The 26,315-nt window shown below is 42.6% G+C and overlaps 1 protein-coding gene across 1 annotated transcript in view; it reads right to left on the bottom strand.

The window, feature by feature from the left end:
* The window catches only part of GUCY1B1 (guanylate cyclase 1 soluble subunit beta 1), a 417,276-nt gene that overhangs the window by 72,437 nt on the left and 318,524 nt on the right, over positions 1-26,315 (bottom strand). The gene's annotated exons all lie outside the window — the stretch shown is intronic.

Below are 26,315 nucleotides of genomic sequence, written 5' to 3'. Positions count from 1 at the left end.
GCAACATGCAAGGTCTCACCTAATGTAAGTAAATGAAAGAATGCTAGGATCTATATGCTAATCGTTTATTCTGAAAATGTTCAACAATGTTCAGATACAATACATAAACTAGGAGCAGAGTGTAATAGGGTAGATAGCAACTTAGTATCAGAGACTCAAAACAGTAGTGTCTTACAGAGGCATAATCAGCCTCCTTTGCTGAAGGCTACAGGGAAGCACATCTAGCCTTCACTTGACGGGCTTATTTGCCTGATTACTTACACAGACAAAACTAACAGATGCTGTTACTTTGCTGAACATTGGTTCTATTGTTCAGAAAAAGGTATGCAAATATAAACAATATCTGGAACTCGAAGTAGGCCTCTTTTAGTGTGTAGTTAGCTGAAAGTATAATGGGGTTGGAAATATCATTGTTAATAAGCCTTATGCTAGCATCAAAATTTTTCAATAACTGTTATTGCTCACCTTACTAATAGGTATTATTGCTCCTATTTTGCGTGTTACTGTTCACATTGTAAGCACCAGGATAGAGTTTGATTTTAAGCAAATGTTGAAAATATATTGCTAGTTTTCTAGTGTTCTTGAGTGGGCCTTTCAATGATGAAAGATAATTTGGGTTCCACTGACTATCCCTGTGGTGTCTCACTGGATTTACAATACATCTGACTCAAGTAATGCTCAATGGGTGTTGGGATTGTTGCAGTCCATCTGGGTTTCTGTCTTGGGTTGCCACACTAACAAAGCCCTTGGTGCCAGGTGGTTTGGGGAGCCTATTAAGAGGCAGGGTTCTGGATAGAAATCCAGAAAACGTATCAGGTCGAAGCCAAAGTTCAGCAGTGGGAGGCTGACTAAACCACCAGTTCTAGGCAGGCGGCTACCAAGGTACAGAAAAGTCAACTCCCAACCATTAACCTAGCTTTTCTTCACAGGGAAGCCCTTACCAGCAAGAGACAATAAGAGATTACCTTTTTCTACCTCATAAGAGCAATTTCAGAGTCCTGGATATAGGGAACTGCAGATCGAGGCCTTGTTCTTAGTAGCAAAAAGCAGGCAGCAAGCAACATTCCTCTACTAGGTCATTAAGTTGCTTTGCAAAGTCCATTTGTTCTCTGATGAGCAGATTTGATTTTTTTACATGTACATTAGTTACCGATGTGTGGTAACTCTTGCTGAAGTCCTAACAGAAATACCACAGCCCGGCCATTCCAGCTCTTCAGCATTTCCTTCCCACAAACTATACCAGAGTACACTGTTTTGCAACTTTTCAAGAAGACGGGATTTCTGTCCCACTGTTCAAAGTTCCTAAACTTCACCCAGGACCCTGTCATATGGAAATGTGGCTTCTACTTACCAAACCTTCCTTGGCTGCTCTGGAAATACATTTCATCTTAGTTAGGAACAGAGATAAGAGGTTGAGGAATTCGCTTACACTAAGCCCTGTTTTGAAATAAACATGTCAAAATGCCAGGGCCTCAGCTTGGCCTTCCTACTCCAAAAGACTCTATCCCAAGTTAAGTATTCAATAATTACTTGCCCCAGTCTTCCTCTGGCAGAGCCCACTCTGTCGTTCTCTGGCAAGAAGAACTTCTCTTGCCTCTTTGTGGTGTTCATTACTGTCATTAGAGAGAAGGTGAGCCAGCAGAACTAGTTTACTACTGCTAGCCTTCCAGCTAGAAGAAATATGAATTTTTTGAGTTTACCTTTATTTAAAAAGAGCAAAGTTTTCGTTCAACACGGAACTAGATTGTTCAATGGAATAGCCACATTAACCTATACCATGAAAATAGCACTATGTCGCTAGTGACTGTAGGGCACACTATTCTTAATATTTTAGCACGTCTCACTTTTATACAAAAAGCCTTGCTGGCAATGCGGCACACTTAGGGTTAATGTTTGAAAGTATGTTTGCCAACCTGTGAAAAACATTTTGTTTGCCATGTTACTGCAGGCTGTGGCCTAGTCAGGCCTTAAGCCTCGTTTTTCCAGCCGCATTTGTAGTTGGTGTAAATGTGCATGCTACACTGCATTTGACATTAAGGACATCAGCCTGACACCGTCTTGTCCTGGGACCGATCCACCAATTACAATGCGACCGAACACTGTCCGTTCGCATACTGTCATTTCTCAATGGGAGCTCGTGTTACGGACATAAACTGGCCGTAACACAATCTCACATTGAGCTCCCTTCGAGATTATGTGCCGGGTCCGACTGGCCAACGGGCTCATTGAGCCCGTTGGAGCCAGATGGAAAAACTGACAGTTTACTTTCTGACTGCCACCATTATAATACAGCGGTAGGAAAGTAAACCAATGGGCTGATTACGATGCGGCCCAGAAGGAGCCTTTATGAGCCACATCGTAATCGGCCCCTTAAGGTTTATGCCAATGTTACATTTCCCTGCAACATGGTGCTATACCCTGCAATAGAAAGTTAAATATGCTGAGTTTAGACAATTTTAGACCATGGGCTCGATTCATGAAGAGACTTACGCATGGTAAAGTTATGAGAACAGAGTCTCCACACGTGGCAATTCCTCTATGACTGCAGAGACTCTGCACTCGTAACTTTACTACACAGAAGTCTTTTTGCGCAAATCCGGCTCCATGTTTAGGATTCATAGTGCACACACATAGTGAAGGAATGGCAGTCCCACAGTGCTCAGAGTCAGAAAGCCAGGACATCCAGTCAAAAATAATGTGAAAATATCTGGTGCACACCACGTAGAAAGTTGAATTTCATACACTGAAGGGCTAAAATATGTGTAATGCTATATTGATTTAGTAGCAGTACTGCAAATGAAGGCCCTCAAAATGCAAAATAACGTACCTATTCCACAAAGGCCAAAACACATTTCAGTGAATCTTTAACTGTAGGATGAATAAGGTCATTAATACCTTGTAGGGCAGCCCACATCCCAGACTGTGATATATAGAGATCACTATAGAGATCACCGCTTACCAGACAAGGATCTCTAACCTTACAGTTGATGAGCGTCGTTATTGCCCTGCTAGGCATTTATCTTTTTTCACAAAAATTCTCACATCAGGTATATATATGTGTAATACAATCAATTGCCTTGATGAGCAGAAAGTTTCTCCCTGAGTTTTGGGGCCATTAAATGTTTTCCTTCTGGGTACTGCCACAGCTTGCAGGGTTGATCCAGGAAGGGAAATCTCATGATGACCACCAACCCCTCTGTACATAGAGCAGGGTACCTGTCAATATGATTGGACAGCCCAGTGGCAGATATTCCACCAGGTCAGAGGTTTCTGCAGTCAGAACCAGCTTAGGCTTTATTGGCAGAGACCCTGCTTCTGCTGACTTCGAAACAAAATGGTCGAAAGGCGAGGTTGGCTCACACCAACACCAAATACTGAATAACCCCAAAGTCTTTATCAACCACTATGGAAAAATGAGGAACCGCGCTATTTGCTTTCTTATTATATACTGCATATAGCAATTTCATTATGTATAATGACGACAAGAAAAAGAAAATTAAAATAACTGATTGGAAATGTATGTGGCAGTCAAGTATCAAGAAATCCTTTTTAATGAAACTGTGTAAACAGATGTCAGTTACCTACATTTTACGATATATTCATGCTATAATACATATATGAATGGTGATAAAATAACACGACCACCGCTAGGTCTGAACATTAGACTCCATTACAGGACGATTTGTGGGGAATTTAATTTCCAATCCTGAGATATTTACAGGCAGTATCATAATCAGAAAGACTGCAAGCCACTAGTTTCACAACCTCATACGGACTGTGCTTTGTCATTGTAAGAATCTGGTGGAGAAGTGTGGCTCAGGGGTTAGAGGCAGCAGACCTGGAAGCTGACCAGGGTTCAATTCCCCGCCTCGGTGGGGTCTTGGGCTAAAAATTCCACGGACTCGATAATTCTTGCCCCGGTGCCTCCTCGACTCATGGGTTCACACTTTGCGACTCTGGGCAATAGCTTGCTTAATCTCCACTATGGCCCCTCGCGGCGGGATGCCTGACTTTCACCTTGTGGATACCCTGCTATCTCACAGGGGAATACCAGGAAGGGTTCCCTCAGCAAGCGCAGGGAAACCCACTGCGGGTAGCTGTGCGCTATATAAGCTCAACTACATTTACATCTACACTAGCCACATAAGGGTAACTCACACCTTCAGTCACTCTGCGTCCTAGTGAGCTGCAGGAGCCTCACATGTATTCTTGTTTCAACTTTCAGTAGCCTAGGCTAAGATACCAACATACTCTTTGGAAGGTGTTACAGTGGAATGATTAACAATTCGAAATAAAGTAAAACTAAATGTTTAAGGTATATAAAGAGGTCATGGCTGAAATATATGAACAATATATAACACCCCCGAATAGCAGATATTCACCTCTGACAGCAATGGTTAGAGAGCTTGGAACACTACAGTGCGTATTGGTCGCCATCTGAGTTGAAGAGGCTTCAACAACCGTCGTCGAGAGGTCATTGTAAAGACGTTTTGCAGAGATGCAATAGCTCCGGATCTCTCAAGGAATCGGTGAGTGGATGTTTGCAAGTGGTCCTGCCCTTCGGACAATCAAGTCATTGTGTTGTAATGCTGCAGTTGAGACATTGGGTGTCTCATGTTTAGGGACTATCAAGTCAGGTGGCGCTACAATGCTGCATATGGGCAATTGGATGTCACAAATTAAGTTTAGTAGTATAAGAAAAGCCCTGCCTTTGGCAATTCTTCAAGTTAGTAGCGTTATTATCAAACCCCAAATTCAAAGCTAACTATCATAACCATACATGGTACTCGTAACTTCATATACCTTGCTATACATCATCGCACCCCAGAAGGTTGCCAGATAAGCTATATTAGAATAAGGTTGGATTGTACAACTGTTTCAGTCAAAGGAATATACATTCAAAGAAGCTGGGATTTAAGAAATCATTTGAACTGTTTTGACAAAATATAAGTTTGAAAGCATACATTAAAATGATCAATTAAATGTTATCTGCTTTATAGTCTGTTCATAAATAGTATAGATAATATCTGCCACAGATATAGGCCCCATTAAAAGCCCTTGATGTAGTTTCTAATGTAATTCACACCTTAGCATGTAGGCTCATCCTGTAGAGTGTGCTAGCATAAGTGGCAAAACAAGGCACATTGAGTTATATGTGAAAAAAATAACTTAGCAGTGGCTTCTGCACATAGGCATTGTGCAGCACTTTCATGGCTGGTGACATGCAATATCATTGTAATATATAATAGCGGGTACTTCAATCCATGTATAGCCTGCTGTGGAGGGCGATACGGGTTGTTAAAGGCCTGAGTTGCGGGAGAGGACATTTAACAGAAGAGAGGAACTTTAACCAGCAGAATATCCTATGACGTAAGGGCTATATAGCTGCCAGAATATTCCACCCACTAATAAAATATTCTAAAATAAACCTAAATAATGTTGGAACAGATAATCTATATCAGCGATTGTTGTACCTGCCACTCCCATGTCTTCAGTGCAGCTTCCAACATTCAGCTTTAACAATATCCAGCATAACTTTCAAACTCATGTTATATGACTCTTGATCTAATCTTAACCGACCCTATCCTAAAACATTTTTCTGTAAGTAGATGTGAATTAATCTTGATTAAGTTGGGCTTATTTTGAATTGCAAGGAGTAACTCATAATTATTTGGAGGGGGGGGCTTAATCAATTCTGCCCATAAGCAGTACGAAGCCCAGCATGTGCTATACCATAATGGGTTATGGGCTAAAATGTGGATTCACAGAAGTTCTTCGGTGGGTAACAGCTGGTAAAAGGAAGCTAAAGACGGTATTTCCTAAGTTGAAAACTGCAAATGGGAGGGTCTTAGCAGATGGACACACCTCCGCCTCCCCGATTGGGATGAAATTGTAGAAGAAATCTTTTTTGCAGTTTAGATACGGGGTCTTGCCCCTACGCTCCTTTACAAACAACTGGGGCGGCTCACAAACTTTGGGGTGCCCGGCTTGTGATTGCCCAATAGAATCTGAGTCTTTTTAAAAACCAAACCATAGCAACAAGTGAGGGCCACTGCCATTTTACAAATGAAACGAGGAATTTTATTGGGGCAACTATTATCTTCATTTAACTATGATCACCTGCATTGATACACCTAACCCATATTTGGTCTCTTTTGCTACCTTGCTTTTCTGTCCCCGAATCTGTATCTTGTGGCAAAGACCAAATTCTCATCTTCCGCATCTGGTTTTTTATCACCTGTTTTATATCTCGCATCGATGCACATGTACTTTGTTTTGTCAGAATTTGCACTTTGCATTCTCAGAATTGTCTCCGGCTAAGATCAATCAATTGTTTTACTTGATTAGACTCTTCCATAGGTGGAACTAGTCGAATAGATTATACCACATATTGGTGATAGGCCATACTTGTGTATGTTTTACCCATCTATGTTTACCTTATGTATCCAGCCTTGCTCCATCCTTTTTATTCTTTTTTAACTACAATCGATTTCAAAAGTAAATTAATTGTATGTAATTTTAGTTGTACTTTTAAGGTCAAACTGACCGTAATAAAGATATTACTGACTGACTGAAATTGTAGAAGAGATCTGGGAAGGAGATGCCCTTATCAAAGAAAAGCTGGTGATAAAGAGCCAATAGGGGTTTACATTAAGGGAGTTCCCAGAGCCAAGATATATGCATGCAGATTCTTCATTGAAGATGTAATTGTAGGGAAAGCTGGGCAAATAATACACTGTTCATTGCAGCTCAGTCTCCCTGCTGATCTCCCACCCTACAGCTATGACCAAAATCTAAGAGCAGCAGTGAACGATATTAGGGGCCTTACAATTGCATCACTGATCCTTCTCTTCTTCAGATTTCATCACCTTTGAATAAAGACATCTGCCCTGGATGTGAAATCAAGTATCAATCCCTAAAATGGAATTCTCTGCCATTTTTTATCGGTCCTCCCAATATAAGGGGTTATATCTATACGTGGTGATAATTTCTAGAAAATAAATAAAGAATCTGCTATTTTTGACAATTTCAGGCTATTCAGAATTGTAATGAGATCTTCAATTGGGGTTGTACAATTGCCATTTGATGTTGAGATACTAGTAACATTACGCCGATAAAATTCGTTTTCGTGAGCCTTACCATTATGGTCTAACTTTCATCTGGAAAGCAGCTGCTGACTATTATTCTCACTCATTCGAAACCCCCCTGCTTGCGAGCTCAGATCAATCCCTGATAACAGGTTTCACCAATCATGCGCCAAGTGGCATTCTGTATTTTTCAGCACGTTGGGTGACATAGGGCACAAAGGAATAGTGTTCACTGTATTGCTTACTCTGAAAGGAGAGTTATAAAAGATGTCAGCAGTATTACAAATGATGATTCTACATTACACAGACCTGCAAATATGTGAGAAACAGATGATAAGGAGCCCAGAGCTGGCAAGCCAAGGTTTATTATCAAAAGCTAACATAACCGAACTTAGATCGGTGGGTTCATGCGCTTTGCAGAGATCAGTATTAATGAAGGTTTATAGTTTATTCACGATGTGGTAATTATAGCATTTTGAGTCTCTTCAGTAATACGCAGTGGATGCTATTACTGGCCATTGTGAACCCTCTGCTTTATGGGTCGTGTATTACTCTGGATTGGATCGTTATGAGAAAGAGAACTGAAAAAAATCCCTCCCAATCCAGGGGGATATTAAACACGGCAATGTGGGCCGTTTCAGTAGGTAGACATCTAAAAAAAATTAAAGTCTCCAAAGGTTCGCTTGGGACTCCATTGCACCTCAGCTGTACTTGAAGGACTGCTTTTTGCCCCTAGAAACCACTATAGAAAACGAAAAGTAACACGCTGGTCACATTTGGGGTGATTTCACCCTGTCTCTGCTGACACAGTTTTACCAGATTATTGGCAGAATTCGCCTGGAATACCTACCTATGCAAATACAGAGCTATCTACCTAATTACCACAAGTGGTGTTGTCTGCTGGCGAGGTAAACTCATCTGGAGGGCGTGGCACGTAGGTCCGCCTGCCAGTTGCAATGGGCAGCAATTAGCAGTAGACAGTAATCGTGCCTACTGCCTGTATTTCTATAACTTGGAATGTTCTATAGCAGGTGCACTGTCGTTTTAAGCAAAAAGAGCATGTTCGAGACGAGGCCTAGCCGAGAACCCACGACAGGACAACATCAAGCACATCTACTGATGTTTCTCATCTAGATGGAACATTTTTTATTGCAGGCATGGCATAACGATGATTGCAGGATTAAGTGTAAGTACAGGCTGCCCCTTTTAGTGGGTGTTATACATCGATATTGTCAAATTTATCTGGCAAATTTGGGGACATAAAGGGCATTGGTTAATTCTGATTATTCTCCTCTGCTTCAAGCTTCAGTGTCAAAATACTGGCGTTGTGATGCTAAGAAACTAAGGGGCATATTCACAATGAGTTTTCGCCGCATTAGCTGCACTTTCCGCCGCTAGCACGGTGCTAGTTTCTCGCGGTACACAGTGATAAAAAAACGGGCGCTAACTGAGGTTAGCGATAGCTTTCGCCATTTCTTGTGAATATCCCCTTTATTATTCCTTTTCATCCGTGGGTGGAGTAGGTGCCTCCTTGGTGCTCAGCAGCAACACTTAAAGCTTTAAAAAAATCTCAGGAGAGCACCATTGATGCAGTGGTCAAATCTGAGACAGATGCTGCCAGTCCCAAATGAAATTTAATAGAAAATAAGTAATTTCAGCAGATTTGTACCAAACACTACCAACCTGTTTGGTTTGCGATGACCTTATAATATTGAATGTCCTAGGTAAAGGGATAACATGAGTTGAACATAAAAAATAACCGTATTTGTCCCTGTGAAATGTATAGTTGCATAAAAGAGCATGACTTTCACAAGCAGGGTTGGACTGGGGCACAAAATAGGTCCAGGCACTAAAATAAAAGTGACCCACGTTAGCGAAGCAGGTAGCTAAAATAGTAGCCCACATTTGCAAATCAGGCCAGTTTTGAACTAGTAAATACACGCTTCATGAATAATTTGCAAAGTATGGGGAATTGCATGCATTTGTGGATGCTGCAGGCAATGTTTGCTTTACTATCAAAGAACTCAACAGCAAAAACCGTCCCCCCCGGCCATAAACAGCCCACCAACTGCTAGAAAAACAGCCTACTCTGTTCGGTGAGATCAGTCCATCGGTCACTGTTCCTGTTTGCCCTGTAGGCCAATCTGACCCAGGGTCTGAGTAACAGCAGCTGATGTCTTTACAGGCAAGGGCTTGCAAAATTGTGGTTCCCTACTATCCATGTTTCACTATACCTTAACCACACACACTTTAGAATGTAGTCTCGCACTTTTCCACACAGTTTGGCATTCAATTCTGTTATAGGTACACAACATATACATCAACGTGAGGCTGCAGGTTGAGTTTAAAATAAACAGGATATTACTCTGAAATTACTGTCACATAATATATGTTTCTGTAACGATAGTTGTGCTGCAAAATATCATCTCTGATGTTACATGTGGGTTGCAACATCAGAAATACGTTAAAGGTAGTAAGTTAAGGTTGCTGAGCTCCCTAGTGTCTACAGCTTCTGTACTTATTCCTAACAAACATAACAATTACTTGACAAATTAGTTTCAAGTGTCTTTCATTTTTTATATATTTCAAAGATGCAAACAATTCAAATCAGGAATTAAAAAAAAAAAAAAAAGATTGGGAATTCGACTTTGGAAACTCACAAAAGTAAAAGCTTCACTATTCCAGATGTAAGACTAGAGCACATCACCTGCAGAGAATATAAACATCGCACTGTCACAATTTTCTTGGAAAAAAATGGAGGTGCAAATCTGACCTATATTGCTTTGTATCTTGATATCCAAATTTATTTCGCATTCATATCTTCTTTGAAGTATAATGGTAGATGACGGCTAACAACTCATTTATATTGTATAGGGTGATGATTTCCTTGGCCTACAGCCAGTGGAACAATTAATCAAAGAAGAGCGCAGATAGGCCCTTAAATAAAACTGTGTTAATGGTAAGACACAAGGAGATAGTCTTTTTAAGATCATCTATTCTCAAAACCTCTGAAACAGATTAAGAAAAAAAGGCTCCCAAGAAGACATTATTAGCAGTTAAGTAAAACGGATAATTCAAACAGCTGTCTAACAAAATACCTACTTACAATTGTGAGGTTAAATAACAACATTATGGAAAAAACTACAACAAAACCATTACTATAATAAACGAGAAAGGACAAAATAATAAAAGTAAGAGGCGAAGGATGAAGATGGGATTTAGGTTTAACTATATTTATTTTTTTACTTAATGCACATACCACTTACTACAATTGGCTAACCAGAGAGGTATCTAAGGTATGAAAGGAATGAGCGTTACAAATATAAACCAATTAAAACGCCCTCCAACCCCGCCCACACCTCCTTGCGGTCGGGTTGATAACAGTTCTCGGCTCGTACGGGGTTTCATCTAGTTACCTACACGGGACAGCTGCTCCAAGTGCAGTAATATTGTGGCTAGAGAAAGTAAGTGCTTTATCTGTGAAGTAGTTGCGATATCTCATCAGTGATAAATACCAATGAGTTGAGATAACAAGGGAAAGTAATCTCTCGATATTCGTGGATCAGGCTATGGATAAAGGTTACCCTGTTCATAGAATTTTAATTTGTTCTCTAGTGCTAAGGTTGTCTTCTCCACGGCCAGGGTATGCCAGAAATTGGGGAGTGCCCCATAATTGGCTCTGAGGCTGCCTTGTGTGAGCTAGCAAATGTGTCAAATGAAGACAGGACACTCCTATAGGGTCTTCACTCATCTATGGGCCAGCCAGCTTCTTGGTGTTTGTTGTAATGATTGAGTATCTTCAAAGCACCCATGCGCTCATCCTACTTGGGCCTCCTATGGTTATGGGATACTTTCTCATTGATTGGGGTCCCACTTGGAGGATCACTTTCAGGGACCTTGGTCAAATAAGGCCAGCTCCCCCGGTGTGTTAACCCAGATCTAATAGTGAGTGGGGGTGAGAGTCTGAAATGTTTCAGCGGCCCGTCCATCATCTTGTTGTGTTTCTGATATAGTCACAGTCCTAGATAAAGCCCCTCATTCTTTATGAAGCATCGCCTGCCCCTACCCTGATAAAATGTTAGGTACTGGCGAGCTGGAAGCTCACTGCTCGAGTTGTCCGCTTCCTGCCTATAGAGATGAGATACTTACCCAACCACCACAGGTTCCAGGTTGTGATGCAGATTACTGTACAGCTGGCAGGAATTGGCATTGAACCAAGTGTCACAGACAGAGGCGCAACTAGAGCCAAATTTCGGGGGTGCTAATAAACATTTTTGGGGGCTGAATCTTCCAGCGATATGCAGAGTGGAGATGCAGGGTCTCTAAGAAGGAATGAAAACACAACAAAGCCTCGTTAGCAAGTAAATGGTCTTTTAAACACCTGTGAAGCACTCGGGTGCGGGTGTGGGTGTGCCCCGGAAGCTGTCTCAGCCCGGGCTGAAACAAATGTCGGTGGGGCTGAAGTCCTTTGAGCCCAATGGGCGTTGCGCGCCTGGTCACATACACTCCTGGGCTGCACTGTGCAAGAATGAGGCAAGGAGTCAAACACTGGCGATACTCACCTCACCTATGCACAGACCCATTGGCATGAACCCTCCTGCGCATGCTCTCACACCAAGCACATCTGTAAGCGTTACCAGCAAGCAACTGGACTCCTACAAAACAGTACAGCAGAGACTAGAGAGCAGGAGATAGCAAGATCCTGCACCACCACAAAGCAGACAGGATCTCAACACAGCTGAATAGATACAAACGGATGTATGACATTAGAACGCATGCTTTTACCACGCATGCCTTTACAACGCAGTTTTTACAACGCATGGTGTTACAACGCATAGCGCTTAGGGGTGCTGGATAGTGAATAGTTTAATCCAGTCCCTGTGGATAGTAGGGAAGGTGTTGGATAGTAAATTAAATCTATTCCCTATCTTAGAGCGCCCCCCACCGCAATGTGTTGTAATGACATGCGTTGTAATAGTTGCGTCGTAAAGGCACTGCGTGGTAAAAGCTGCGTTGTAAAGGATGTTTCCCGATACAAACTGTTCTTTTTCCAAATGACTGTTTTCATGCATTCACTTGCGCCTTGAGGCATTCAATGTAACGCAATCTAAAAGAAACATTGATAATTTGGCAGGTCTACAAGGCACAACGTGATTTGAGAAAGGTCACATGTGAAGGAGCAGGAACTGTGATTTAGTACTGAGGTCACACAAAGATAAGCACTTGCCAGAAACTGAACAAGATCCCAACAAAAATGACCTCACACTCTGTAGCCACGAAGCATAAAGCTCAGTACTGAGGCAAGAGGAGCGCTCCTACTGCCCATAGTTTCTGCTGCCTACATAGTTACATACAGTATAAACAAGGTTTGCTGCAAAACTTATGGGCACAATTACGAAACTTCCACGCAAAGCAGGGCAGCAAGCAAAGTCGCTATCCTGCGTTGTATGAAAGGGAGAAAGCCGAACTGCTCCATATTTACCAGTATATGGAGCACTTCTGCTCTCTTCTTGCACGGGCACACTGTGTGCAGCCCAGTGCCAATGCAGGCACCCTTGCACACAAGTGCATGGGTGCCTGCATTACCATTAAATGCAGGATTGTGTTTCGAAAACAGGCATTTTCCTCCAGCACATGTGGAAAGAGGAAATAACGAGGAGAAACAAAAATCGTCTTCTTCATTATGCCTCACTTGAGAAGGCATAGCATTTTGGAATATTTCCAGGTATGTAAGTCTTTGTAAATCTGGGAATGCACCTAAATCCATGTGTGAATGCATGAGAATGCCCAAGCTCCACTCATGGAATGCCTCTCAAGCTGAAATGTAATGTAACGCAGTGCAAGCAGCTACCTTGCATTACATTTCTTTACAAAAATACGCAAGGCCATGCTAATCTGGCCTTTCTTGGCTTTTAAAATATTGCTGACACCCTAGTGTTGTTCTTGCTTACACAAGGACAACACAAATGATTCATAAATTGGGCCTTAGTCTTCGCTGTAGTGTAATAAAGTTTTACACCACAACAAAATGTGGTACAAGAGAACCACTAACTGCATTTGTGACTTACAAAAAAAAATGGAATAAACAGTTTCTACTCTGATAACTCAAATGCGAATCACGGGTTTGAGTTAGAAGAAAAACGAATTATTTTATTTCTCACTCTGTCAGCAACAAACATGGAGTCAAATAATTTGCTTCCGTTTTTCTGTGGTGCAAAGGTTTGAGTCACTACCTCAACTAGGTTTGAAAGACCGTCGTTGAAACCCATACATAGATGCAAAGAGAGTGCAAGAGAAATTTACTCCCTTCTTGCCTCAGTGCCAAAGGTTGTGAAAATAGTTTTCTCAATTTTAGGTTAAAGCATAAAACTGTTCTAATGGTGATTTGCTCCAGCCTAGCAAAACTTTCTGTAATAGTGGGGAACCAGCGCAGATATTTACATCCTCACAGTCTTCCAACAGCTGCACAGTGAATATGGGCGTGTCACAGCAGAGCATCAGAACGCTTGTAATTCAGGGTTACTGTTTTGTTAAAACATTCTATGTATTTTTTTGAATGTTTGTACTCACACCCATACGTTCTGTAATTGAATTTACTGGTGGGCTTAGGTCCTGGCAGTGAGTGGCAGATTTATCAGTTACTGCATGGACTTTGTGCTTGCCGGACGTGGATTCCTCATGGGCACATTTATTATAGCCTTATAGCCCGCCGTAGCCGGTTATAAAGGCTATTAAAGGTCCGCTCCCGCATTAAAGGCCCGAGATGAAGGCGAGGGTCTTTAACAAGGGAAAGGGACTTTAATAGCCGGTATAGCCCTGCTACGAAGGGCTATAAGGCTATTAGAACATTCTGCCACTAGAGGGCAGAATGTTCCAACAAATAAAACAAAGGCCTCTCGGAGTTCGAGGGGTTTAACTTCCCTCTGGCTCTGAGAGGCCTTTGAAAACAACATTGGAATGTTGCTCTGCGGGCCATTACTAGCCCGTAGAAGCAGGGAGCACTCCATTGTCTGCAATGGAGCTCCTAACATTCCAATGTTAAAATTATCATTAAAGACATACCTGGAACCTTATTGGCATGTGAGCCTGCATACGATAAATTGGTGACGAGTGTTATCAGCTTACCCACAGACTTGGAAGTTTGACTTTCTCAATGGCTGTAGGTCGGGCGGAGATCAGCAGCAGTTTCCAACAAATTCAGAAAGTATTTTGGTGGTCTGCAGTCTACAGAGACTGGTGAGACTTTGCAGGTATACTTGGTTTTGAGTCGTCTTGCATTAGCCCTTCATGTTTGAGCCTTCAGTTGGAGCGTGTTTTCTCCTTCCGAAGCATGAGTGGCTCTCCATGCAACTGTCTTGTGCCACGCTGAGAGTTAACATGCAACATGGTGATATATTACGTTGAGTGGCCATGTTATCCGTAACTAAGCGGACAGCTGTGCAGTGTGTGCCTGAGTGAGTGCACAATGTATGACGTAAGTCATCAGAGACCATATTTTTATTACAAGTAAAATGAAGTGGAATCGTACGCGAAGGTGAAGGTTTGCTTTACTGTGTTGGGAATTCTCATTCGACGAACGTTGGAGAATCAACGCAGGTACTGTTAACTTACCAGTATTGATATTTTACTATTGAAGGGCTACAGCATTAACATTTGCAGTATTTAGTTGCTATTTACCCAACTATCATAGGAGTAGTCCAGCCCGAACTGCCAAGTCAGGTCCTCCCTGGACTGGAAACAAGCATCCTGGATCCGTTATTACAATATTACCCCTTTTCAGCCTGTCTAGCTTGAGTCCAGTGGCTAAGAGAGCAAGGGACCCACATCTGGGCATACCCATGGCCACTCAGGGCGAACATAGCAAACACAAGAAGATGATGGACGGAGTGCTGAAACTTGTCAACAACTCAACCCCCAGTTAAGAGGTCTGGGTTTGACCATCGTTCTTTTGCTAACAATCCCATCCCAGTTTGGACCCAGCCATATGCAAATCAGACTTGACCCTGCTCCTCGTGGAAACAGTCCAGACCCAACTGTCAGGCAAGGTCCTCCCTGGATCGGAAACAAGCATCCTGGGACCGGTTTCAGGGTATCAGTCAGGCTAGCATGACTGATACCATGGCCTGGCAATTTGGGCTGGACTGTTCCCATGGGGAGGAAGGTCAAGGCTGATTTACATACGGCTGAGTCCAAACTGAAATGTATTGCATTTTCGCCCTCAGTGGGAAGGGTATGCCCAGATGGGTCCCTTGCTTGCTACGCCACTGGTTTCAAGCTAGTCTGGCTGATGAGGGGTGATTCCCCAATAACTGTCCTAGGATGCCTGTTTTACGGTCCAGGGAGAACCTAGTCTGGCAGCTCGGACTGGACTGTTCCCACGGGGACCAGGGTCTAGCCTGATTTGCATATGGCTGGGTCCAACCTGGAATGGCATGGTGAGCAAAATACCAATGGATTAAACCCAGGTCTGTGACTAGGAGGGAATGTTTAACAATGTTCAGCATTCCGTCCATCATTGTTCTGTGTTGTATGTAAAAGTAGTAAGAATACTGTGAAAGTTAGCAGTATAGACATTTCAGAGGATAGATATGCTGAGAAACTCAACAATGTTATTTTGACAATTGAACGTAATTCTGTTATAGGTACTACTATGGTAAAAGGACCTTTTACTAAACTATGTAAAGCGTTGTGATACCTTCGGGTTAAGTTTTTCGCTAAACAAAACTCTACAAATAAATAAATGGTGCAAGCAACAGTTAGAGGCATAGCTCTACAAGTTAAGGCAGATTAAGGGTCCCAGATAACACTTTTATGGGATTCTATCTTTTATAATATTTGGAAGGATATTACTCTTTGTCCCACTGATGTTAATCTCAAAGCTTTTGGTGGAAAGGATTTAAATATGATTGGGTATGTTACATCAAGAATAGAGTGCTAGGATTTTTATCTTCAGCTGCCGAAAAAGCGTTTGACGCAGTAAACTGGGCCTTTTTGGAAGGAGTGCTGCTAAAGTTTGGCTTCGGTCCAAAGTTTCGGAAGTGGGTCAACCTTCTCTATACTGACCCACGAGCGAGGGTTAAGGTCAATGGGGTGTTATCAAGAGACTTCCTCATATGGAGAGGGACCCGACAGGAGTGCCTTCTGTCCCCGTTATTGTTTGCCCTTACCATAGAAATCGTGGCGTGTGAAATACGAAAAGACAGAGGGATAACCGGGTTTAGGATCGATCGAACAGATGAACTCGAGGAAAAAATCTCGCTATACGCGGACGACATCCTCCTATATATCACCCAACCAGAGGTCTCCGTACCGCATTTATTCACCCTGTTGGGCCGTTCTGGTTCACGTTCAGGCTATACAATTAATTGGCACAAGTCGGTCCTATACAGCCCTAGGGGGGAGAGCATGGGGCCTGCCCTACCTGATGCGCTCCGAGTAACGGCCGAGGGGTTTACATACCTGGGGATATATATGACGAGGGACCGCTCCATTTCGTATCAGAAAAATATTCAACGGGTCCACGCAAATTTAGCTGAAGACGCGACCAGATGGAAGACCCTCCCCCTCACGATACTAGGCCGGGCGGCAATGTATAAGATGATAGCTGGGACGAGCCAGCGACCCTAATTGTCTACGATGTGGAAATGCAGAGGGAAACTTTTATCATACTATTTGGGACGCCAAGCTTTACCAACTTGCTCTCGTAGCCGATGGTAGAAAGTTAGCACATTAACATGCTAGGCGTTTTTATGTCACTAGCACTGCTCAATAAAGAGGGGCAGTGTTGAAATCAGATGATGCAATTGGACATTCCAAGTTATTCTTCAGTAAACGTTTCTATATCCATCAGGTTTAAACTCAGACACTGACTACCCCAAATATATACTTGACTGACAGCTCTGTTACTGTTCCCCGTGGTTGTGTGGCCGAAGTTGACTGGCATGTGGTCTCTTGGGATGTGCATGGGCTTGAGTGTGGTGGATGGAAACTCATGTAAGGGCTGGAAGCCTGTGCAGCCTTGCATCCAAGTAACCTAACTAAGCAGTGTTATCCCCAATCCTATGGGAGTCCTTGTAAATCATTGCTGACTTAGTTGGCCACTTTCACTTTCCTGGCACCACAATGTGCGCCTAGTAACTTCGCAAGGGGCAAAAATTCTTAAATGAACCGATTACCCTTGAGGCAACACCAGTTTTCCAGGTAAGTCCCTGTCTTATTATGAGCTCAGTCGGGCAGTGCCTAAGGCGGATCAATCATCTGCATTGCCAAATGAGGTAAATAAAAGTAAGAGACAAATGGGAATCTGAGGAAGTCAACCGTATACACTACTGCTAACACTGCTGAGCGAGCTGTGACAAAATCAGCTTTGTATTCTTGTGTTAGAAAGCCCAAGACAAGTGTTTGCCGACCCATAACCTTCACCAAGACACAACCCCACTGTTAATCAAAATACATGTGCGTTTCAGCAGGCACCTTAAATTTCAGTGCTACTTTATGATGAGTCAAAACCGTGATGCGAAAGCACACACATCTCTGCAGGGGGCTCTGACCATTACCATTATAACTACCCCCTGAAAAGTGTCCGCCACAAATAGTTCCTTCACCCTTTCATCAATAAAAGTATGGTAAAATGTTGTGGCACTTAGCTTTGATTACCATATTAGGTAGCATCGCTGATGCTGTCCCTGTGCAACTCGCGTTCCGGCAACAAAGTTGTTAAGCTGACCAGGTAATTCAGTGGAAACTGTTAAGGTATAGAGATGGGACAAAGAATGACATGGGTAGGGAGAGATACATGCAGCGCACTTTAGAAGCAAAGGAGCAGTGCCTTTCCAGGAACAGGGGGAGCTAAGCCAGAGAAAGCCGCCACTTACCTACTTGCAGGAGAGTTGCCGCCACCGCCAGGAGTCTCAAAGGGGCAGCTAGGCACTCGGAAGCACGCCGCCACCGCCAGGAGTCATCCTACAGCTGACTACTCGCGCCGCCGCTCCGGGACTACAATTCCCGGCAGCCTACGCGGCGGCGCGCTCTGTGACGCCGCGGGAGCGCCAGGAGGCGCACAAAAGCTGCGCTGCACCCCGCTTCGCCGGACGCCCTGGGCGAAGCCCGGGCAAAGGGCGGGCCCTCTACGGCCCTCATCGGCAGGAATTGCCAGGGTCAGGGCCCAGAAACTCTGCCTGAATCAATGCCCATAAGTCACTTTTATTTACAACGTATCTGCTCATTCAAGAAAGCCTTCTAGGGTCCAGCTACCATAGCATCACCTTGTGCAAACCCCCACGTTACCACTCATCATGTCAAAGGCAAAATCGATCCCACCAGTTAATACTATTGATAATTATATGGTCCAGAAGATTGCAAAAATTAACAGTGACAGGAGATCCTCATTGGGGTTGAGTCTTTCACCTGATTTGCTACTTGAGGACACACCCCTACCTACTTCTACTCTTGATATCAGTAATGAGGTATTTCAGTCTCCAGAGATTAACCCCCTAAGCCAGTTACTGGTAGCAATTGAAGACTCAGCTCCAGAGAGCATTCCAGGGGAAGAAATAATACGGGTAGAAGAGGAGCCTCCTGCTCCGGTACCGGCTCCTAGAGCTGATAGGGGGGGGGGGAAGACTCTCTCAAAACGGGGCGGGCTCCGTTCAAGTAAAAAACGTCCCGATGCATCCTTATCCGAAAATACTGGAGAAGATACAAGGGGAATTCCTGGAGGGAAGTTACTCTTGGATGAAGAACAACTCAAGAAATTGCTAAATGCCCTAGATAATAAAATTAAAACTATCACCAAACCCCTCTTAAGTAAAATAGACTGTCTTATGGAAGAGGTGAATAGACTGGGGGTCCTTTTGCAAAAATCGTTAGAAGAGACTACCAACATTCCTAACCAGAAAATTCTTAGAGTTGAATCCAAAACTATACAGACAATTCCAAGAACAGAACTATTGGAAAACATTCCTCTTATCCCTATGCTGACTACTGATATGGGAGGGGGGTTGTCAAGGGTTCAGATATTATTATTGGTGATCCAGAAGGACCGGTTCTAGGGATAACCAGGTAGATCCAAATGTAGAGAAAGGGCATGTAGAATTAATTGTGGAGGCATCTCCCCTGATACTCGTTCTGGCAAATGATCCTCTTTTAGAGCCCGGGCATGCAGAGAATACTTCTTCTTTGATAAATAAGTCACTTCACTGGTTATCCAAGAATATGGCCTTTGCCCCGGGAGGTATGGACCAGCTGGCTCAAGAAGTAGTAAAAGCTAGAAGAGTAGAATGGATCGGGGTGTTATTAAAAAATTTAAAGGGGACTGTGTGGTGCTACATCTCTCTGACCCCGAAGTGCTCCCAAACATTCTTGCAAATACATATCTCCCTCAGCGTAGATCCACAGAAATAGTTCCATTAACACTAGACTTCTTTTATGCAAAAAAAGGGAATTTAATAAACCCCACAGTCCTCAAAACAAAATGGAACCCCGTAGTGAAAAAAGGTAAACCGTTTCTCAAAACAAATAACTGGAGTGTACCCATAGAGAACAGATTCTCAGCCCTTTCTGATCTCAATGAGTGTGATTGACTGAAAGGGCGGAGGAGCATAGGTGCGGATATAACTGCAGGGTTACAAGTAAGGGGAATAGGTACTGCTATGAAGTCTAATGCAACTAAATCTAGCAATGTGGGAACACCTAGCTCTACATGGGATCATTATAGCACTGTGGGGCACTTGACACCGATTCACCACAGCATTGAATGCAGAGGTGAAATTAGCACCCCCTCTAATCTGACTAATTCCCCCCATGTAATGTCACTTCATAGGAGGGATAGGCAGTTAAAGACAGGTCTCAAATTCCTTTCGTGGAATCTGGCGGGAATCCATTCTAAACTTGAGTCCCCAGAGTGGTGTGAATTTATAGACAGCCATGATGTTATCATGTTACAGGAGACATGGGCTGTGGATCCTGTTTATCGGCAGGGCTTTTTAAACTTCTTCGCCCCTGCAAAAAAGAACCCAAAAGGGCGGCCCTCAGGGGGACTAATTATATGGGTACGCCAATCTCTAAAATGTTCTATTAAAGTGAGGCCAGTTAGCAACAATGATTTACTCCCAATCGTGATAACATGGGCTGATAGCCAAGACATGGCACTATATAACATTTACGCCAGAGGAACCCAAGGGGGTAAAGCTTCCGAGGTGGTAGTAGTACTAGATAATGACTTAGAGAATCTCTCACCGCATACCACATTTATAGTGGGGGGGGGACATGAATACTACGTTTGAACCTCTAGGCAATGAGGACAACGAACTGTCTCTAGAAGAAGACATTAAATGGGGAGTCCCACATTTGGATTTACCAGTGATAAAGAAATGGACTGAGGTGGCTATACAAGTTAAGAGTATGTGCTTGGCAAGGGGGTTGAGAGCAGTAAACGGCCGTACCCCTTCAGACCTTCGGGGTGTGCACACCTTTGACAACACAAGGTCAAGTAGTCGGATAGACTACATCCTTGTAGATGTCAGGGTCTGGGATAAGATAATAGACATGAAAGTGATGTCTAGATTAGAGAGCGATCACAATCCATTGTGCTTGCTCTTTAACCAGGACCAAAATAAAAACTCACCTATCCAGGAAGGGGGTGTTATCCCGCTAGATGTGATCTCTACCAACAACCTCCGACATATTAAATGGGCAACATTGATGGATAACCCAGGGGATATGCAGGACTTAATGGAGGCTGTTGGGAAAGAGGTCAGTAGCTTGCAGGTTTACCGTAATGAGTTAAATTTTAACAAATTAATTGAAGAGTCACATCCTAAGTTTGTTATTAAATTACAGGGGTTTTTCCTAAAAAAGGCACATAAGGGGAAAGGCGCCGGCCTTCAGAGATATCGAGGATGGTATGACCACTCTTGTAGAAAGGCACGGCAGAACCTTAGCCTAGCCCTGAGGACTAAAGAAGGTGTGCTGGAGGCCAGGGATGAGTATAGGAAAGTACAAGCTAGGGCAAAAAGGCTGTGGGATGAGAATCAATGGTTAGATCTTAAAAAAGCCTGTGCAGCTAAACAACAGAAAGAGTTTTGGGCCATTTTAAAATGGGGTAGGGGGGGAATGGCAGAGTGTCCGAAAAATTATGTTCCAAAAGAAGCATGGGTGGAATTTTTTAAACCCCAATATGCTGATAATTTAATCTCGACACCCCTTCCACTCCCCAAAATGGTCTTTTACAGTTATGAAATATTCTCTCTGAAAGATGTAAATGTAGCATTGGACGTGGTGACCAGAGGCAGGGCTCCAGGTATTGATGGTATACCGGCAGATGTATTTTTATCTGACCGGGCTAATTGGTGCCAATATTTTTTATGGCTTGCGAATTCTATCGCACAAGGAGCTATGATACCATCTTCATGGAAGGGTGCAGAGATTATTCCTGTTTTTAAAAAAGGGGATAAGGCTTTACCAAATAACTATAGGCCCATCAGCCTTATCGACACAGCACAGAAACTGATGGGTAGAATGATACAAAATAAAATACAAGCCTGGATAGATGATAAGGATATCCTTTCTCCGTACCAAGCCGGTTTTCGACCATTAACTAGCTCCGTTGACCAGGTGTTCCACTTTTTAACTCTCTATTGGAAAAACGTGTCTCTGACAAATGGCCCATTATATGCTGTCTTCGTAGATCTGAAGGCAGCATTTGATTTAGTACCCAGACAAAAACTTTGGATTGTTTTAAGTGATCTTGGCATTAGCCCCGAGTTATTGACTCTGCTCGTGCGTATGCACGAAAATAACTACGCAAGAATTAGGTGGGGGGGACAGGGAGACGTCACAGACTCCTTCCCCGTGGAGCGTGGGGTAAGGCAGGGATGTGTCCTGGCCCCTGCCTTGTTCTCTCTTTATATTAATGGCGTAGTAGATTTTTTTAAAGAAATCTCCAACAGATGCTCCGTTGTTAGATGGGGAGCGGGTTCCAGTATTAATGTTTGCTGATGACACTTTACTTGTCTCACGGACCCCCAGTGGTCTACAAAAGACAATTGATGCATTTGGAGAATTCTGTCAGACTCGGGGTTTGGAGCTAAATACTACAAAGACCAAGTTCATGAATTTGAATCCCGTTAAACAATTCAAGGGAAAAATATATTTTAATGGGTGTCCTTTGGAAGAGGTGAACGCTTTTACCTACCTTGGCAGTTCTTTGCAGGGGAATATGAAGTGGAAATCTCATTTGGATTTTGTGATCTTAAAATTCCACCAGCTCGCTGGGGCCATAGCGCAAAAATATAAATCTTTATTAACAAAACCTATTCAGCCTATAATGGAGATTTATAGTATGAAAGTGTTGGGCGCTTGTCTCTATGGATCAGAGCTATGGGGCTTTACCAACCTGAGCGCCTTGACTATTGCAGAGAATAAATTTCTTCGCCGACTGGTTGGTGTCCCACAGAGTACTCCATCGATTCCGCTCCTTTATCACCTTGGTAGGAAAAAGATTGAAGACATGGCTCGATTGCGCCCACTTCTATATTGGAGGCGCATAAAGACTACCCCGGAATTGAGCCATTATGCGTCAGCTCTTATGGACATTGTTAAATCTGATCGGTTCCATAAAATAGCTTGGCTCAAAGAAATTAGGAACTTGCTTCAAAAGTTGCACCTAGATCACTTGTGGACTGCCACTGACCCCTCCGCTTTTCCATCTAAAGCGATACTGAAAAAAATGTACTGGGACATGGTATGTCATTCCGCTTTAACTTCCGATCATTCGTCTATGATGGTATCCCAGTACTTGGAGATAAAAACAATCCCAAAATATGAAATGTACTGGGATCTGATTACAAAACCCATGGACAGAAAGCTGTATTTCCAGTTTAGAGTTGGTTCCCTGCCTTTAAATGCTTTCACTTTTAAATGGTCACCAGGCAATGTAAATACATGTTGTTACTGTAAGGTTCATGTTGAAGACATCCCACATTTTTTGTTTGTTTGCCCATCATATGCTGCCCCAAGAAGTAGATGGCTAAAACCTGTTTGCAGAAATCTGGGTACAAGAAAGCACTGAGAAGCACTGAGAATATTGAGATCAAATTGTGCTCCTAATCTTGCAATCGCTTTAGCCAAATACTTGGGATGGGCCTGGATAATTCGCATGCGCACTTTAAAATCCAACTGATTAATTATATTCATTCTAGGACTAGCCCCACTTTTTCATGAACTAAGTACTGTGACTCTGATTTTTCTTTTTAAATGAATGTATTTTTACAATGTAAATATTCGTCAGCATTTTTCTCATACTTGGTTGTATTTAATGTGTATTTTAGATTGATCTTAATGCTAGCATAGTATTTATAAATGTTTAGGATAGGGGAAATTGCTTTTATGACAATGCTGTCGAATAAAGTATTGAAACGACGGAACATTTCATTACTATAGCAGGAGCACCTGACCAGTCCTGAAATGCTGGTGTTGTATGCTGCGTGATTGCGTCTGCCACCACATTACAACTCGGTAACTACAATCACATTTTGGTCAAGGGCAAGTGAGTGCAACCGATAGACAGACCTCAAAGCAAAACCGGAAGATGGCTGATTCTGATTCGAGCTATTTGGATAAGCAGCAAAATTCTTAGAGCGACGGTGTAGTGTACCTCTACTACGACCTCCATTTCCCACTAGAAGTCTCCCTAATAGACCGAATGAATCAAGGCGCACCTTGTACTGCTTCCCATCCCTACAGCAAACATAGAACAAGCATTTGCAATGCAATTGGTCTCGCATTTACGCAAGTTTGAGCTATTGGCATTGTAAATGACAATGCCTTTTAGTTATGTTTTAAAAACAAAAATAAAAGGCATTGTCATTTGCAATGTCATTAGCTCAAACTCGCGTAAATGTGAAACCCATTGCATTGCAAATGCTTTTTTTTTAGCTAAGCCAACTACAGCAGCAATATAAAAATGTTGGAAAACTGAAGGAAAGCACAATCAATGATAGCACATATCGATGTCAAAGTCACATTACACTATTTCAACACCCTAAATGGTTTGTAAATGTGGGGCTATAACCGACAATGTAACCTGTGCTGAGTTTAAATAACTGCACGCACACAAAATGAAAATCATCCATTTCAATGTAATGAATTAATATAGTACATATTTTTCAGGAACAGCAAAAAAAAAAAACACAATGAATCCGAAACCCTGATAACTACGTTCACATACATGGGGCCAAGAAGAAACAATTAGGGGAAAAAAAATGGTGTTAAACTAATCACAATTCTGCTAAGCATACGCAATTTACTAACATGTAAAAGCACTCGGAAATCACGAGTGACAAGCCGTGACACTGCAGAAGCACACTGAAGGTCAGTCATTACATTGGTATGTAGCTTGATGTGCGTGCATGACTGCACTAGAAAATCATTTTACTAGAGGACACTTGCTAACGGAGCGCTCTTCACGAGATGCAGTGAACCAAGGGGCATATTAGCAAGAACCTCATTAAAATTATCGCCGTTTTAGCGGCAGGAAACAGCCGCTAAAACGGCGATAATGGGCTGGCTAATATGCGTTATAGAATTCCAATAGAAGCCCAGGTTAGATGTCCTGCACATCTAACCTGGGCTTCTATTGGAATTCTATAACGCATATTAGCAAGTCCATTATCGCAGTGTTAGCAGCAGTTTCCTGCCGCTAAAACGGCGATAATTTTAACGAGGTTCTTGCTAATATACCCCTGACTTCCTATACATACACTAAGGGGCATATTTTCAAGGACCGGTTTTAAAATTATCGCCGTTTTATCGTCAGGAAACTGCAGATAAAACGTCGATAATGGGCTTGATAATACGCCCTTGTTAATTCCCATAGAAGCCCTTGTTCTTGTGTTAACATGGGCTTCTATGGGAATTAACAAGGGTGTATTATCAAGCCCATTATCGCCGTTTTATCGGCAGTTTCCTGCCGAGAAAACAGCGATAATTTTAACACCGGTCCTTGATAATATGCCCCGCAATGTGTTATGCTTTCACGAAAACTGCACAATTATGGCTTTATAGAAGGCCTAAAAATAGCAGCGCTGCACCAGAGTTAGATAACCCTTTGCATTCAAATTTATAACAACTGCTATTACAAAATATTTAAGCTCGATAATAATTTTCTGTTAAATTTAAAAATTCACAGGAGGTTATAAAGGACAACATACGGAAACAAATATGGGCAGTTTTAGCACAAATGTGTTTGCATCTATAGAGACTCTGTACATTAATAAAGTCCAACTTCCCATGGTAGGAGGCACATCTGTTAAATGTTTAGCGGGAGGAGAGGTGTAGCTTCACACAAGATGGGCCTCACCATGGAAGGTCCAACTAGTCCTGCTCTCGTTCATTGTACAGTCATAATGGTCCAGGGACTAGGCATTCCCCTACAGCTTTACAACATTAGCACATTTAAAATTTCAGAATCACTGTGCAAAACATTCAGGGATACAAAGCACTCAGAGATGCAGAGTACCAGAGCTGTGAAGGTGGCAACACCGATCTCTAATCGCAGCAAAGACGCTGTGGACCACGCCACTGACCAGTCCCTATTAATCTTTTTTTTTTAAAACTGATGTAAAAAGTGAAGGGCGCTATCTCACAGCCCAAGAAAGAAGTACAGAGTCTCGGGGGTACACAGCAACGAGGATCTCTCTATGGAGCCCCAGCTAGGCGCAGTCACTTCTTCCTGCAACTCCTTTTACTCAGAATCACAAATCTGCTTCAATGCTCGTTCATTTCCACAGAACACATCTAAATATGAAACAAGTGTGGGTGGCGCAAAATACCATATTAGATCACCTTTATACATACCATCCTGCAGCCAGTGTTACATGCTTCTAGATATGGTAACTTATCTTACAGGATCCCCTAAATGAAGCCAAACATAAAAAATATCCTGGTACATACATTACCTCGCACCTAGTCTTCCTCACAGTCCTTAATAATGAGAGGTTGCCTAGTCACAGATGTTTGTGTGCTCCATTTTGTATGCGCTTCCCTTTCCCTTTCTTACGATATAAGATATGGATCTTTACATTTGGATTTCCTATTTGTCTTGTAGTATAAAGCGGATAAGATTGAACAGGCAAATTTTTTAATGTATTCCCAGAAAGGACCTGCCTAGTGGTCCTTTAAAATATGCCCAAACAGTCTTTATCTATTGTTAAAGCAATTAAATTATGG

The sequence above is a fragment of the Lissotriton helveticus genome, chromosome 2_1, assembly GCF_964261635.1.
Source record: "Lissotriton helveticus chromosome 2_1, aLisHel1.1, whole genome shotgun sequence".
NCBI classification, from domain to species: Eukaryota; Metazoa; Chordata; class Amphibia; order Caudata; family Salamandridae; genus Lissotriton; species Lissotriton helveticus.
This window is presented reverse-complemented; position numbering and strand designations above follow the sequence as displayed.